General features: G+C 39.4%; 2 pseudogenes; one reads left to right on the top strand and one right to left on the bottom strand.

Moving 5' to 3' along the window:
* The first annotated feature begins 3,510 nt into the window (after positions 1–3,510).
* LOC108297386 lies at positions 3,511–6,737 on the top strand (annotated as a pseudogene).
* A 2,954-nt stretch (positions 6,738–9,691) lies between these two features.
* Positions 9,692–10,866, bottom strand: LOC108297388 (annotated as a pseudogene).
* Positions 10,867–14,720: the final 3,854 nt, after the last annotated feature.

Here is a 14,720-nt window from a genome sequence, read left to right as displayed (position 1 = left end):
GCTAGGTTTATACATAGACCTAGAAAATCCCATGTGTAGCAGTGACTGTAACTGAAAAGAAAAGGCAGTGACCTAAATGTTCTTCCACATGGAAATAGCTTTTAATGTGCTATATTCACATAATGGAATATTATACAGCTATTAAAATGAATGAACTAGATCTGTGAGTATCAGCATAGATCAAACTCACACAGACTATTGGGAGAATAAAGCAAATTGCAGATGGCTAAACACAGTGAATCATTTACGTGAGATGTTCAATCACACAAAAGCCACTGCATATTGTTTATAAGTATAAACACATATGACAAAAATGTGAAAACATGAACAGAAAGGATGAAAACAAGTTCATGATTATGATTGCCTCTGAGAGATAAAGGAGGAGAATTGGGACTAGAAAGGGGACTAAAGAACTTCAGTTTCATTAGTAATTTTTAAATTTTCTTGTTTTACAGAAGGATGTGGGACACATTAACATTTGTAAATTCAGAATAGTAGGTAAATGGAAGTATCTTCCCTTCCTCCCTTTCTCCCTCCCTTTCTTCCTTCCTTCCTTTCTTCCTTCCATCTTGTATTTCTAATAAGAAATAAATAATAATGGCCTTTCCTTCCTGGAAGTGGGGAAGGAAAATGAAAAGCTAAAATGAATCAATTTTTTTCTTAACTGCTACTCATATATATATTGGAATAAGGATGATGAGAATCCAGGAGGCCTTCAGTGAGCAGGTGATACTTTAATGGAGTTTTGACAGATGAATAGAAGTTCTCCTCTGTAAAGGATCAAGGAGAAAGATGGAAGAAAGACATTTTAGACAAGGAGACGAGCATGTGCAGAACCTCAGAAACCTAGAACAGCATGAATATTCAGGAATGATAAGTAGATGGGCAAGGAGGGATGCAGGAGGCTAGAGAAATAGCCAGGGCCAGATCATGGAGGCACTGCGGAGATGGACTGAGGATCTCAAACTTCATCTTGTGCACACCGGGAACTCAGGGGTAGCAGCATCCTGCAAGGTGGAGCCCTTCTGGCCTCTGCCTACTGTGCACTGGAGTTTAGAACAAATTTCATACCACTTCAAATAGGTTAAGGTGGGTCTGCCATTCCAGTGGAGAGATCCTCCCTCTTGTCCCTTTCTAAAGTGCCATTTTGAGAGCAACTTTATCCATAGGAGATACAACAGACCACTTGGCACCAAGTGACTGGATACAGGGACTAGCATCTTGCAGGAGTTTCCTGGGAATACCAGCTGTCCAGTACTTGGAGACTTCAGTGCTCAGGGGATATTGTAGTCTTCAGTCCTATGGGGAGTTGAGCTTCAATGTGGCTCCTTCACTGGAAACAGTGGGATGGAGAGAACTCAGCCTTCCCTGGTTTACTGTCCAGCCAGCCCAGTGTCCACTGCAGCGGTCACTTCAGGCCATTCTTCTCATTATATTACAAGCAGCAAAGGCCATGGCTGGGCTTGTATTTTTAAAGCCTAGCATCAAGTAAAAGATGAATTGAAAGAAAGGGGCAGGACCACATTATGACTTCATGGGCCTTTTGGCACTTGTGCCTTCATGGGCTCCTTCCTCCATAAAAATATTAGAAATTATATTTTACCATTTGTTGGTATAAAGGTAAATCTATTTTTTACACTACTATACTATTTATTAAAAATTTTTATGCATATATACAAAATATGCTGTGTTACATATATTATAAACACAGAAAAATCATTTTAAATCTATGATATTTGCTGTAAAGCAAACATATTAATATATGTTAAAACATTTTCATTGACATAAAAGTTCATTTTTTCTTCTGATTTTGAAATATCTTCATGAGTTCCCCTAAAAGTATCATGGGTCATAAGAATTGTGCCTCCTGTGCCTATTGGATAAGTCAGCAGCCCTGGAGATAAGACACAGGGAGACCATGCAGGAGGCATCACAACAGTCACTGGGGTCCATGCTGATGCACCCGTCATAGTGATGGAGAGGCTGGTAAAAAAGATATTGGGTAATCCGGGACTGAAGTGGACACAGACATTCTTCATGGAAAGATAAGGATGGAAGGTGGGGGGAAAGAAGCAGAAGCCCAGCAACCAGAGTACCTCTGCTTCCCACATCTCATATAATATAAATGAAGACAGAAGGAAGCTAATTGGAGCCATTTGCAGCCTAAATGGAACTGCTTCCTCATCCCTCCAATGGGACGGCCCCACCTGGGAAACCAAGCATCCAGAGCAACCAGTATTTAAGAACTTGCTTGTTCAAGCACATCACTGCTAAATGAGCTCCCAGGAGAGCTTCCCATGCCATAGTGGGGACACAGGCATTCTGGAGTTCCAGAGCAGGGTCAGGAAGCTGGCCTTCAACTAAGAAGCTCCTTCAGCTTCATCCATCAGCGAGCAGGCTGTACAGCTGGCATTGGTGCCCCATGCAGAGCCCACACCACAAGAGCAGGCCACAGCCTTTTCTCATAAAAAGAGAATAACATACCCAGTAATGTCTTCTCTGCTACTAAAAGGTTGTGTCTATTTTGCAGCAGAAACTTCTAAAGAAAATTGATTCTTTATGGAGGACCACTCAAGAAATGCAAAAGAATCAAAATCAGGAAATTAGCAAAATCCATTCCGTCTGTTTTCAGACAGACTCCCTCTGTCCCCCAGGCTGGAAGCACAGATGCCTGATCCAGGCTTAGTGCAACCTCTGCCTCCCAGGTTCAAGTGATTCTCAGCCTCCTGAGTTGCCGGGATTACAGGCCTATGCCACCACACCCACCTAAGTTTTGCATTTTTAGTCGAGAAACAGGATTTCATCATGTTGGCCAGGCTGGCCTCAAACTCCTTACCTCAAGTGATTTGACTGCCTAGGCCTCCGAAAGTGCCAGCATTTCAAGTGTGAAACCACCGAGACTGGCTAATTTTTATCTTTAATATTCTCATAAATGCTGGATTCAGACAACCCACTTATTTATAAAAATTATTTATTCTCATCTGTTTTTCTTCAATGTTGACTTCAAATCGGGAGTCTTGGTCATAAAAAATCAGTAGTTGTGCCTTGTCATTCATGATGAAAGTTGCTCCATCCCTACTACAAGCTATTCTTTGCACAGAATAAACAGCTTGTGAGTCAGATCTGGAGTTAATGAAACCTTCAGATTCTGTAAGCAAGTAGGCAGAGAGGCAATGTTTAAATTGTATGAAACCATCCTTGCCTCTGTGCTATTTCCCTCTTGTCTGGAGCTAACTCATATGGCTCTAAAAATAGTTTACTCTTACTTGTTGTGAAGAGTCTGCAGGTAGGTAAAGCTTTAATGTTTTTGATGAATTTCCCTTTTCTTAAAGGTCTCTGTGAAAACCATCTTTTAAAGCTTCTTGCTTCAATGTAATTTCAGAAACAACAAGGAACCAAAGCCAGAGGTGGTGGCGAAGTCTACAGTCAACCTGGAGGGTCTCTGCAGCATAGGAGGCAAGAAGCTCGGAAGAAAGCCAGGCAGAAAACATCAAATGCTCTGGAGACTGCATGCACCTTGTGCTTCTCCTGAAGCCCGATGCCAGCAGTGACTCCAGCACATCTGTGGTCCTTCGGTCTTGTGGTCTCTGGATCCCTCAGTCCCCTATTGCAAAAGTTCCAGAATCTGTTTTCATTTGGTTGGAAAAGGGGGTCAGAAAATTAAAACTTTACCAGGTTAGTGCAGAGCAAGCTCGGATGGCATGGTCAGTATTGCGATTAGCTGTGGATACAGAAAATTGCACTTGGAAAATAGTGTCATTTATTGTGAATTTCTGAAAGACCATATTGAACCAAGGTCATACACCTCAGGTTAAACATTTGTAAATAGATTATTTACAGGACTGTCCCTGAAAAGTGAAACTTTGAAAAAAAGGAGGGGTGAAGGGAGAAGGGAATGTGAGCTGGCATGCAGGACAGATTAAAAAATAAGAAAAATGAAAGCAAAAACTACAGATTCAAAGACAAAGTGGCTTAGGTATTTGATATGTAGCGGGGGTGGCAGGGTGGGGGGTAGGGGGAGGGGAAGGCAGAGAAAAATAGCAAAGCGACATTTACTTTGGAGTTTGAAGAAACTGGTGGGTCTTGCTTTCAATATGTCAAGGGTGTGACTTCTGAATGTGTGAGTAACAATATCCCTCAATAAATCTGTGTGCTAATTAAAAAATGTGTAAACAAGGAATGCCTCTAAACTGGATTTCAGTGTGTTTAGCAGTTTCCATGAGCTGTATGTAACAGACCAGAACGAACAAAGTGTAGAATTAGCTTATCCACAGGCATCACAGCTTCTTCACCTTGAATGTGTAGGTATGCTCTTTCCTATGTGTAGACTTCACTTTCACTGCCAATACTTCCTTTTTGAATTAATACTTGTTTCATCAAGGACAAATTTTGATTTAATTGACTTTCAGAAACATTTGTACTTTTAAAAAATTGTACTGCATTTTCTATCAATTGCATGGCATTAAAGAATCTCCCATCATTATGTACAAATATGTAGTGTGTATATACATATATACACACACATACATATGTGTATATACAAACACATACATATATACACACACAATCAACAACACTATTTTTAAAAATTTCTGGTACTTGGGTCAAAGTTGGGACCAAATTCTAAAAGGTTGCAGGTCTTTATGCATTGCCGAGACATCATTAATTGAATTTTTATCTATTGAATGTAATACATCTTGTTATATAGTATGCACTTCTTAAGGGTTTTTGTTGGAATTAAATAAAGGAGAAATATGGATGATGAAAGAAATAAAGGAGAAAAAAATGTGAAAATCAACCAAAATTTTCTGTAAATCTGTGAGACAGATACTTTATAAGCATTAAGTGTAACTTTTACCTATATGAAATCTCACTGTAATTTTTTTGTTTTGAGATGGAGTCTCGCTTTATCACCCAGGCTGGCCTACAGTGCCATTATCTGGGCTCATTGCATTCTCTGCATCCCAGGTTCAAGCAATTCTCCTGCCTCAGCCTCTTCAGTAGCTGGGATTACCGGCAAGTGCCACTACACCTGGGTAATTTTTGTATTTTTAGTAAAGATGGGATTTTACCATGCTGGGTACGGCCTTCCCAACATGGCGCTGGGATTATAGGCATGAGCCACCATGCCTGGACTAATTTCACTGTAACTTTGTGAATGTATAGATGAGGTAACAGAAAAGCAAAGAGATCATTATTTTAACCAATGATATTTTATTATCATAGAAAAATTAGTAGTTTAGTTTATATTTGTCAGTACTTGTGCTTTTTAAATCAAATAATACCACCTTTAACTCTGAGTGTCATGAAATCAAGAAATGAACCTTTCATCTCTGTATCCCACACAAGGAAGGCAAGACTTAAAAAAGAGTAGGTGCTGAATAAATTTAAGAACACTGTAGGAAGTGACACTGCCATCGTCTCCTGGTGCTCCCTCCATGCCTCCTAGGTCCCTCACCTGCCACCAAGTCTGCCTCAGCTGTCTTCATTCTCAACATCAACGGCAAGCCCTTGATCAGCCTCAACTACAAGGGTGATGTGCCTTTGAGTAAGATCGAGCACTTCATGCCTCTGCTGGTGCAGCAGGAGGAGGAGGGTGCCCTGACTCTGCTGCTGAGCTATGGTGAGGTCCACTTCCTATGGATCAAACACAGCAACCTCTACTTGGTGGCCACCACATTGAAGAATGCCAGTGCCTCCCTGGTGTACTTCTTCCTGTATAAGATAATCGAGGTATTCTGAAAATACTTCAAGGAGCTGGAGGAGGAGAGCATCTGTGACAACTTTGTCATTGTCTATGAGTTGCTGGATGAGCCGATGGACTTCAGCTTCCCACGGGGCACCGACAGCAAGATCCTGCAGGAGTACATCACTCAGCAGAGCAACAAGCTGGAGATGGGCAAGTGGGTGCCACCCACTGTCACCAACACTGTGTCCTGGCTCTCTGAGTGTATCAAGTATAAGAACAAGGTCTTCATCAGTGTCATAGAGTTGTCAACCTGCTGGTCAATGCCAATGGCAGCATCCTGCTGCGTGAGATAGTGGGTACTACCAAACTCATGGTGTTTCTGTCAGGAATGCCAGAGCTGCATCTGGGCCTCAGTGACCACATGCCTTTCAAGGTCACTGGCCTTTCTGGGAGCAAGAACAAATCAGTAAAGCTGGAGGATGTAAAATTCCACCAGTACCTGCGGCTCTCATGCTTTGACAATGATCGCACCATCTCCTTCATCCCACCTGCTGGTGACTTTAAGCTCATGTCCTACCGCCTCAGCACCCAGGTGAAGCCACTGATCTGGATTGGGTCTATCATTGAGAAGTTCTCCCGGAGCCATATGGAGATCATGGTCAAGGCCAAGGGGCAGTTTAAGAAAGAGTCAGTGGCCAATGGTGTGGAGATATCTGGGCCTGTGCCCGATGATGCCGACTTCCCCATATTTAAGACCAGTGTGGGCAGTGCCAAGTATGTGTCAGAGAAAAACGTGATGATTCGGAGTATTAAGTCTTTCCCTGGGGGCAAGGACTACTTGATGTGAGCCCACTTTGGCCTCCCCAGCATGGAGAAGGAGGAAGTGGAGGGCTGGCTCCACACCAGGATCAAGTTTGAGATCCCCTACTTCACCATCTCTGGGATCCAGATCCAATACATGAAGATCATTGAGAAAAAAAGTTACCATGCCCTGTCCTGGGTTTGCTACATCACCCAGAGTGGCAATTACCAACTTTGTACAAGCTAGAAGGGAGAAGAGATGGGGGTTTGAAAAGGAGGCTTACCTACAGCCCTGGCTGCAGATTTTAGGAGGGAAGGTGCAAGCTTTGTGTGTCTGTGTGAGGGCAGGCCTGGACTTGGCAGTTTCTTGCTCCCAGCACCTGCCCCTTCCTCACCTCTTCCTTATTCCGTAGGCTGGGAGAGAAACTCTCTCTGCTTCCTTTGCCCTTGGAGCTTTCCCTGTCTCCCAATTTTATATGAAGAAATAGAAAAGAAGCTTGAAGTCCCCCTCGAGAATGTCTTTTTGCCATGAGCTGCCTTGGAGAGTATTGCAGGTCCCTCCTCCTTCACAGCTGCTGAGCCCAGAGGCCCCACTGGCCCCTCCTTGAATTTTAGGATGTCATTAAAGAGATGAATCTTAAAAAAAAAACACTATATTTAAATTTATGAGCAAAGAAAGCCCCAACTGAATTTGTACATCTCACCATCTAACCTGGGCTATAGGCCTTACTACCACTTAGTGGCAAATGTGACTTACAGTAACTTCTGAATTGGAAGCAAAAAGAATTGGATCTTTAAAGTTAATTTGGCAAACGATGTTAAGAAGAGAAAGAAGGGACAGAATATGCAAACACATTTTCTAAATAAATTCAACCCATCAGCCATCTACAATTCATGTAAAAATACCTAAACGCCCAGAATCTATAAGAAAATGAAAGTGTGATGGTAAAGTTTGTGTTTCATTTTGAATTGTCTCTGTAAAATAAGTTTCCCTCCCCAGTAGCTCCTAAATAGAACAAAGGGCCGATGATAGAGGCGATGGACCATTTTGTTCCTGCCTCACTTCTTAAGCTAGTACATCTCATCTTCTCCTCCCCTTGAACTGCGGTTTACACCATTGGCTGCCCTGGTTCCCTTCAGACTCAGATTGAATTACATCTCTGGCTTTCCTAAGTGCCCAGCTTGCAGATTGCAGATCAGGGTACTTTTTACCTCCACAATTTTGTGAGCCAATTTTTCATAATAAAATTCGTCTTTCTGGTTGGGCAGATCCCTTGAGGTCAGGAGTTCAAGACCACCTGGCCAACATGGTGAACCCATGTCTCTACTGAAAACACAAAAATTAATCAGGTGTGCTGGTGGGTGCCTATAATTCCAGCTACTTAGGAGGCTGAGGCAGGATAATTGTTTGAATCTGGGAGGCAGGTATTGCAGCGAGATCAGATCGCACCATTGCACTGCAGCCTGGATGACAAGAAACTGTATCTCTCTCTCTTTCCTCCCTGTATTATTCTATCTCTCACTGCCAGTCTGTTTCTCTCTCTGTGTTGGTGATACCATTTCTCCGGAGGATGATGATTAATACACTAAGGAAAAATTACATTATTACATGATAAAATAAATTTGCTAAAAATTGATACACCTTATAAATTAAAACCAAATAATAATAAAAGTAAATAGCTATTTTCTGATTTTTATACTTTATTTCAAATGTACACATCAGCATAATTTTCATTATTTGAAATTCTGTAAGAATTAGATTGAAAGTCATAAGAAGCAAGCCAAAAACATATTGTTGTTGTTTAACATTCTCCTGAATATTTTAATCCAACACATTTAGAAATTAGAGATGCAAAATGGTAAATATTTTCATTATTTTCTGAAGCTTATTCTTTACCTAGAAAAAGCTTATAAATAAAAATTTACTAAGATATCTAGAGATAAAATAAGCACTCAATAATCATTGATTTTCATATAAAAATAATACAAACACTTCTGTGATGTTAATATTCATAAGAACAAAATATAAAATAGCCAGAAATATTTAAGAGAACACAGATGTACTGAGAAGGCACTAACCTTAGGTAGATTTGCAAACACATAGGTTAACAAAAAAGTTAAAACAATGTGATATTGGTGCAAGAATTCATAGATAGAGCAGAGAATGAAACAGTATCGTGTACTTATCTATATCTGTCTTTCTGTGCATCTTTCTATCAATCCTGAGTGCTAAAGCTGAGATTCACTTGCACCTGAAGCAGCAGGAAAAATTTGGGACTTCAAGAATAAATGCAGATAGCACTTAGAGAAGCTGTACCCAGTGTCCTAAGGGATTCTGTGGAGGAGCTCATTCAGATGAAATAGGTAAGGTTTTATTATATATATATATATATATATATATATATACATATATATATATATATATATGAAATGAGCAAGAAAAGTGTCAAATCTGAGAATCAGATATACGTATAGAAATATTCCTGCCTACTCCCAGGCACAGGAATGGCCAACTCCTGACTCACTTCAGGGAGTGGAGGAGAGAGATAGCAAGAGTGCCACCATTTTCTTAAGACACCTATCTCACCTCTCATTACAAATTCCCAACTCCAGATTTAGTGCAGGAGTTCTGGAAAACTTGCCCATGGGGACAGTCGGGGCCCCAGGCTCATGGATGTCCCCTTACTACCTTTGGCAGGAGAAAAATGAGTAAAGCAAAGCTTCTTGCTTCAGAAATATTCAGTCTAATACAGTGTGTACCCTACAGCCTAATCATCACTTCTTTCCAGAAGCTTTAAGTGCATAAAATTCCTTGGGAAAAGATGCTGTTTGTTTTTTGATTTTTCAGGATAAGGCCAGTATTGACTCAAACCGATATTTATTCTCCCCAGAGGCCCTCCAGGTTTGTAATCCTGAGGTTTGTAATCCTGATGTAAGAGAGTGCTGCACCAAGTTGCTTCTTCCCAACTTTGTATAGAGGAGGAGAGTGGGAAAGGAGGAAAAGGAAAAAAAAGCAAGGAAATAAAAAGAGGCAGGAGAAGAGTCCCATCTCTTTGACATGGATGGTATGAATGAGCTTTTGCTGAGAAACTGTTTGGCCCTGGAGTCTGAGTCAGGTGGAATCTGAATCAGGCAGAGTCTGAGTCAGGTGGATTCCCAGATCAAAGTCCTCTGAGGTAGTTGTGCTAAGAGCCACTGCCTTCAGACATCAATTTCTATTTCTTCTTCACTGCTGCAGTCTGAAGGGTATTGCTTTCATCCTCTTCCCCATCTTTCTTCCTCTTCTCTTCTGGTTCATGGAGAGGTGACAATTTATCCAAGTAGTCTGTGATGAATTTTCCTGCAGCCTGGAGCCCCTCCCCTCTTCAAACCCTTCTTGCAGACCCTTTGCTGAAGAGGACTGCAGATCTGTTTGTCTAAACATGGGATCTGGGCATCCTGTCATGGCCTTATTCTTGCCCTTGGCATAGGTTGATTCTTTGTATGCAGCATATATTTCAGGTGGCAAAGTCTTGATCCAGAGATCCAATTTCACCTTGTATTACTTCTGCAGCTCCTCAGCCAGGCTCTTATAATGATCCTTCTGGCCCTGCAGGATGCGCTGCCAGCATCTGCCAATCTCTACCATGTACTCCCTCAGGGACAAATGTTGCAGCTTTCTACTTGACCCCAGGAATCTTGGTGAAACTTGTGGTATCCATTCCTGGTGGGTTTCTTAGGCTCTCTATGAAATTTTACCATCTTGAAAAATTAATCTGTTTTTGGAAGAGACCTCACTTCTTCCATATTTTTCTGAACCTTCTTTTGCACTTTGGTTTGAATCCTCTTGGAGACCTCAGATTTCTTGGCCTTCTGGTCTAAATCAGGGTGTTCTTTCCTGAATTGAGCAAGCTTTTTCTCAAATTCTTGCTTTTCCTTCCGGAAATCCTGAATATATTTCTGTTTCATCTGCTCTGGGAGGCCCTTGCATTTCTTTGCCAGGATTTTGGTCAGTTTCTGGCTTCTCACACCAGGGTACATTTGGGAGTACTGGGGCCAATTCTCCTTGAAGAAGTGGTTATAAGCAGTAAGGGGCCCTTTTGGAAAGTCTGGATGTTTCCTGTCTGTTTGGCTTTTGTTTGTATTTGTAACACATCGCCTAGCTTCCAGGACTACTTTCAAAGTGCCAAATTTCTTCAAATTGCAAGAAATCTCTAACCATTTGAGTCTTCTCATTTCATCAGAAAAGTTTTTAAAAGCTACTTTTCCCCAGTCCAGGTGTGACTGAGTTGTGCTGAGCTTGAGGTTGCCTCAGATGGGACATTAGTCTCCATGCATTCCAGTAACCTCAAGATGTCTTTGTTGGACCAGTGGCTGTGGCTTCTAGGCAATCCCATTGTGATGTCTTAGGTTTACTTATAAGATCCCAGGTATGTAGTCACCTGAGCAAGAACACAGAGTTCTTTACTTTTAAGACTCAGTGGATGATTTATTTCTGGAAGTCTTGTAGAATGGGTGATTCTGTATTTCTGAGCAGAAAAAAAGAAAAATTATTTTCCTTCATTGGGATTAATGAAAAAAATTACACCCTCTTGGCCATATGTTTCTTGTATAATTAATTTATGCTTAACAATATAGATAAAACATTGCCCATTTCTGAATTAAAATTTATGTTGGCCTTTCATATGCTACATTTGCAATATTCAATATCTCCACACTGCACTCCATGCTGCTTTCAGCCAGATGTCACATGGACCTATCTTAAATTGAGTTGCATAAGACAAACACCAGACCACTCACTCAAGAAGCTTAATACAACAGAAAAGCTCTGAACACAGAGTGAAAAGTTAAAGTGGAAAGAGAAAAGCCTGAAAGGGAAAGAACGTTCATTCTATAGTGCCCTGAGGATGGCCATTTTCCAAGCACAGCCCAGGTATCCATGGCTAAAAATGCAGATGAGAAGTTTAAGATACAATAGAACAAGCCCAAGAGCTCCTCCAGACATGCATCCAGCTGTTGCCTTTTATGAGGGAATGTGAACCTGTGATAAAAGACTGAAATATAGATTCTTCTGGACTCGTTCATGGGAGTGAATGCTTCCTAGTGAGCCATACTGCTGCTTCTCCTTTTAAATATTAAGATTTGATGAGAATTGTAAAATATTTCAATTTATGTGGTTAACTGTTCATTATATTTAAGCTTTAGTGAAAGTTTGACTTCCTCCAGAAAGTCCCTCTAAAATATCTGGCATTTTCCATTATAAAACTTGAAAACATGGCAAATCTGATAACCACTGCTTTTTTTTTTTTTTTTTTTACTAATTTTGTCTTGCATAAAGTAATTCCTTCAGTACATGATTTCTTGACTTATCCTCCAAATTTTCTTTACTTTTCCACTAGTTTTGTAGGAAACTCTTCTATTCTAAAACTAAGCCTCACATAAGTAAAATTGCATACAAATATTCATACAACATTAAGTAAAATCAGATCTTAAATCGAGTTTCAGGTTTTAGTGAGCTATGATTGCACCACTGCATGTTAGCCTGGCAACAGAATGAGACTCTGTCTCTTTTTTTTTTTTTTTTTTAATTTCTTTGAAGCACTGTGGTTTGTAGAGACTGTCTCTTAAAAAAAAAGAAAAATGAGATAATGTGGCAATACTATGAACATATTTAAATCAGCCCTACAGAGATATATTAACAGAATTTGGCTATTTGGGAAAATTTGTAAGCTAGTAATTTTATTCTCATGTTTATGTTATTTATTTATTTGCTTAACAAAATTTAATATTCTAGTAGGTTCAACAACTTCTGACACACATCTCAAGTGACTAAAGTCATTGAGATGTGCTGATTAATATGCAATCTAATTGAGCCTCAAGTCTTTGTGAAGTAATGAGATAGTGATGTTCTCCCCATATACAGATGAGAAACTCAAAACACAGCTAGGGTTACATACCGAGTTAATGACAACACCTGTATTATACCACTTACATGATTTATGCTAATTAATTTATTTAGCATTTGCAATGGATCTTTCTTCTGCTAATCTTTTCCAGGATCTGTTTTGCTCCAGTTGAGTGAGCCCCAACCATGATAATAGCACAATGTTGTTTCCTAGTTGGTAGTGACAACACAGTTACAAGAAAATTTGCTTATAGTAGCAAAACCTGATAATGATTTTCTCCCACTTTTTTTGTGAGTAGATTCAACATTCCCCATAGTAATTTTTTTTGTTTGTAGGGACAGAGGCATAGCTGGCACTTCAGGAAATCTGCATTCTACATTAGTTACATTACAGTTTGTGATGTTTGTAATTAGAAGAAAATAGCAACATGTTGGCTGTTTTTCTGTTTTCCCTGCAGGTGCACACTGATAAGGGATTGAGAATCCTTAGCTGCCTCTTATGTTTGTGCTCTTTTTGTTACCATATTTTATATATTAGAAATTCTGTGTAAGATGTCGTGCCCCTTAAAATTATGCAAATGAGGATTTTAATACCATTTTTATAAATAAAATTTAAGTAACTTTTTTTTTTGAGACAGAGTCTGGCTCTGTCACCAGGCACCAGGCTGGAGTGTAGTGGCATGATCTCGGCTCACTGCAACCTCCGCCTCCCAGGTTCAAGCAATTCGCCTGCCTCAGCCTCCCAAGTAGCTGGGACTACAGATGTGTGCCATCGCACCCAGCTAATTTTTGTATTTTTTAGTGGACACGGGGTTTCACCATGTTGGCCAGGATGGTCTTGATCTCGACCTCGTGATCCACCCGCCTTGGCCCCCCAAACTGCTGGGATTACAGGCATGAACCACCATGCCCGGCCCTTAAATAACTTTAATGTAACTATTAAAAGTAAACAAGTTACAGAAAATTCCAGTTTTAAAAAATTCAGTTACTTTAATTCATTTTTCATTCACCAAATAAAACAAATTAAGATACATGGTAGAATGAAACTTGAAATTGGGATTAACATAGTCATGTCAATTATTAGGTTTTTAAAAATCACCATAAGGATGGAATTATGTTGATTTTAGAAAACAACATATTTAGAACTAGAAATTTATGAAGTTCCAAAAGTTGATGAACTAGAATAAATATGTATATTCATGTTACATAATATCTTGTCATATATTTAAGGGCTTAAGTTAAAAATAATTACTAATGAGCTCTTCAGGGAAACAAGAAATTTCCCAGGAGGGAGAAGTTTAAAACAATCAAAAGCACTAGAATCTGAATACCATAAACGAGAAATCAGTCTACTCCTGAAAATATTTCTGGTAGCCAAGTTTTGGCCAAATAGCTTCTTTGTCAAAGATATTCCTCTTCAGACTAATTATTGTCATTGATTTTAAGCGTACTACTCTATATGATAGATAGAGTGCAAGGGATTCATTCTGAACTTGTGTCAGTATGTTCAGATTATTCTCTGATGAAGATACTTTATAAGTGATTGCTAATAAAAAAGTTTATTACTTATCTATAATTCTCAGTGTTTAGATAAAAGTAATAATTAGTAATTCTTGCCATGTCACATCTTGCGCTTTTGGATAAAATATTTTTGTTTCAGTATTTTACTCAGTGATATAAACAGATAATTCCATGCACATTCCAAGATGTATAGGACTTAAGAAAGAATATGGCACTTTATTAATCTAGCATATGAGCTTATAGTCATAGGATTGCATATAATGATACACCCAAAGATGAGTTTCTCCAATTTTTCTCTCGGTTTAGTACAAATTAGAGCATAAAATTTCAAAGCAGACTTTGAAAATCTATTTCATGCAATAATAGTACGACTTATTTTTTTAGGATATCACACTACAAAGGATTTTTGTGTAAATCTGCTTTATTTTGTTGTTGATTTGGAATAAAAGTTGAGTAAACATTAATATCTAACCACTTTCTTTTTCTTTCTTTAAATGATGCATTTATTTCTTTTAAAAACATGTCCAGGCTCTAATTCAGCTACGGACACTACTAGTTTTATTAGGTAAATACGTTAAGGCTTCAGTCTCCTCTTGTGTAAACTGGTGTCAGTTACGGAATTTTAAAAATCTAATATTTTAATTGATCTATTCAATAAAGTACTTTTCTTAAGTTGTCAGTTCTCTTTCTCTCTCTCTGATGTATATATATATATATGTGTGTGTGTGTGTGTGTGTGTGTGTGTGTGTATATAGTGCTTTGCTGCCTCCATCCCCCTATATATATGTGTGTGTGTATACATATATATACACACACACGTGTATA

The sequence above is a fragment of the Cebus imitator genome, unplaced genomic scaffold, assembly GCF_001604975.1.
Source record: "Cebus imitator isolate Cc_AM_T3 unplaced genomic scaffold, Cebus_imitator-1.0 Scaffold797, whole genome shotgun sequence".
In the NCBI taxonomy this organism is placed as follows: domain Eukaryota; kingdom Metazoa; phylum Chordata; class Mammalia; order Primates; family Cebidae; genus Cebus; species Cebus imitator.
This window is presented reverse-complemented; position numbering and strand designations above follow the sequence as displayed.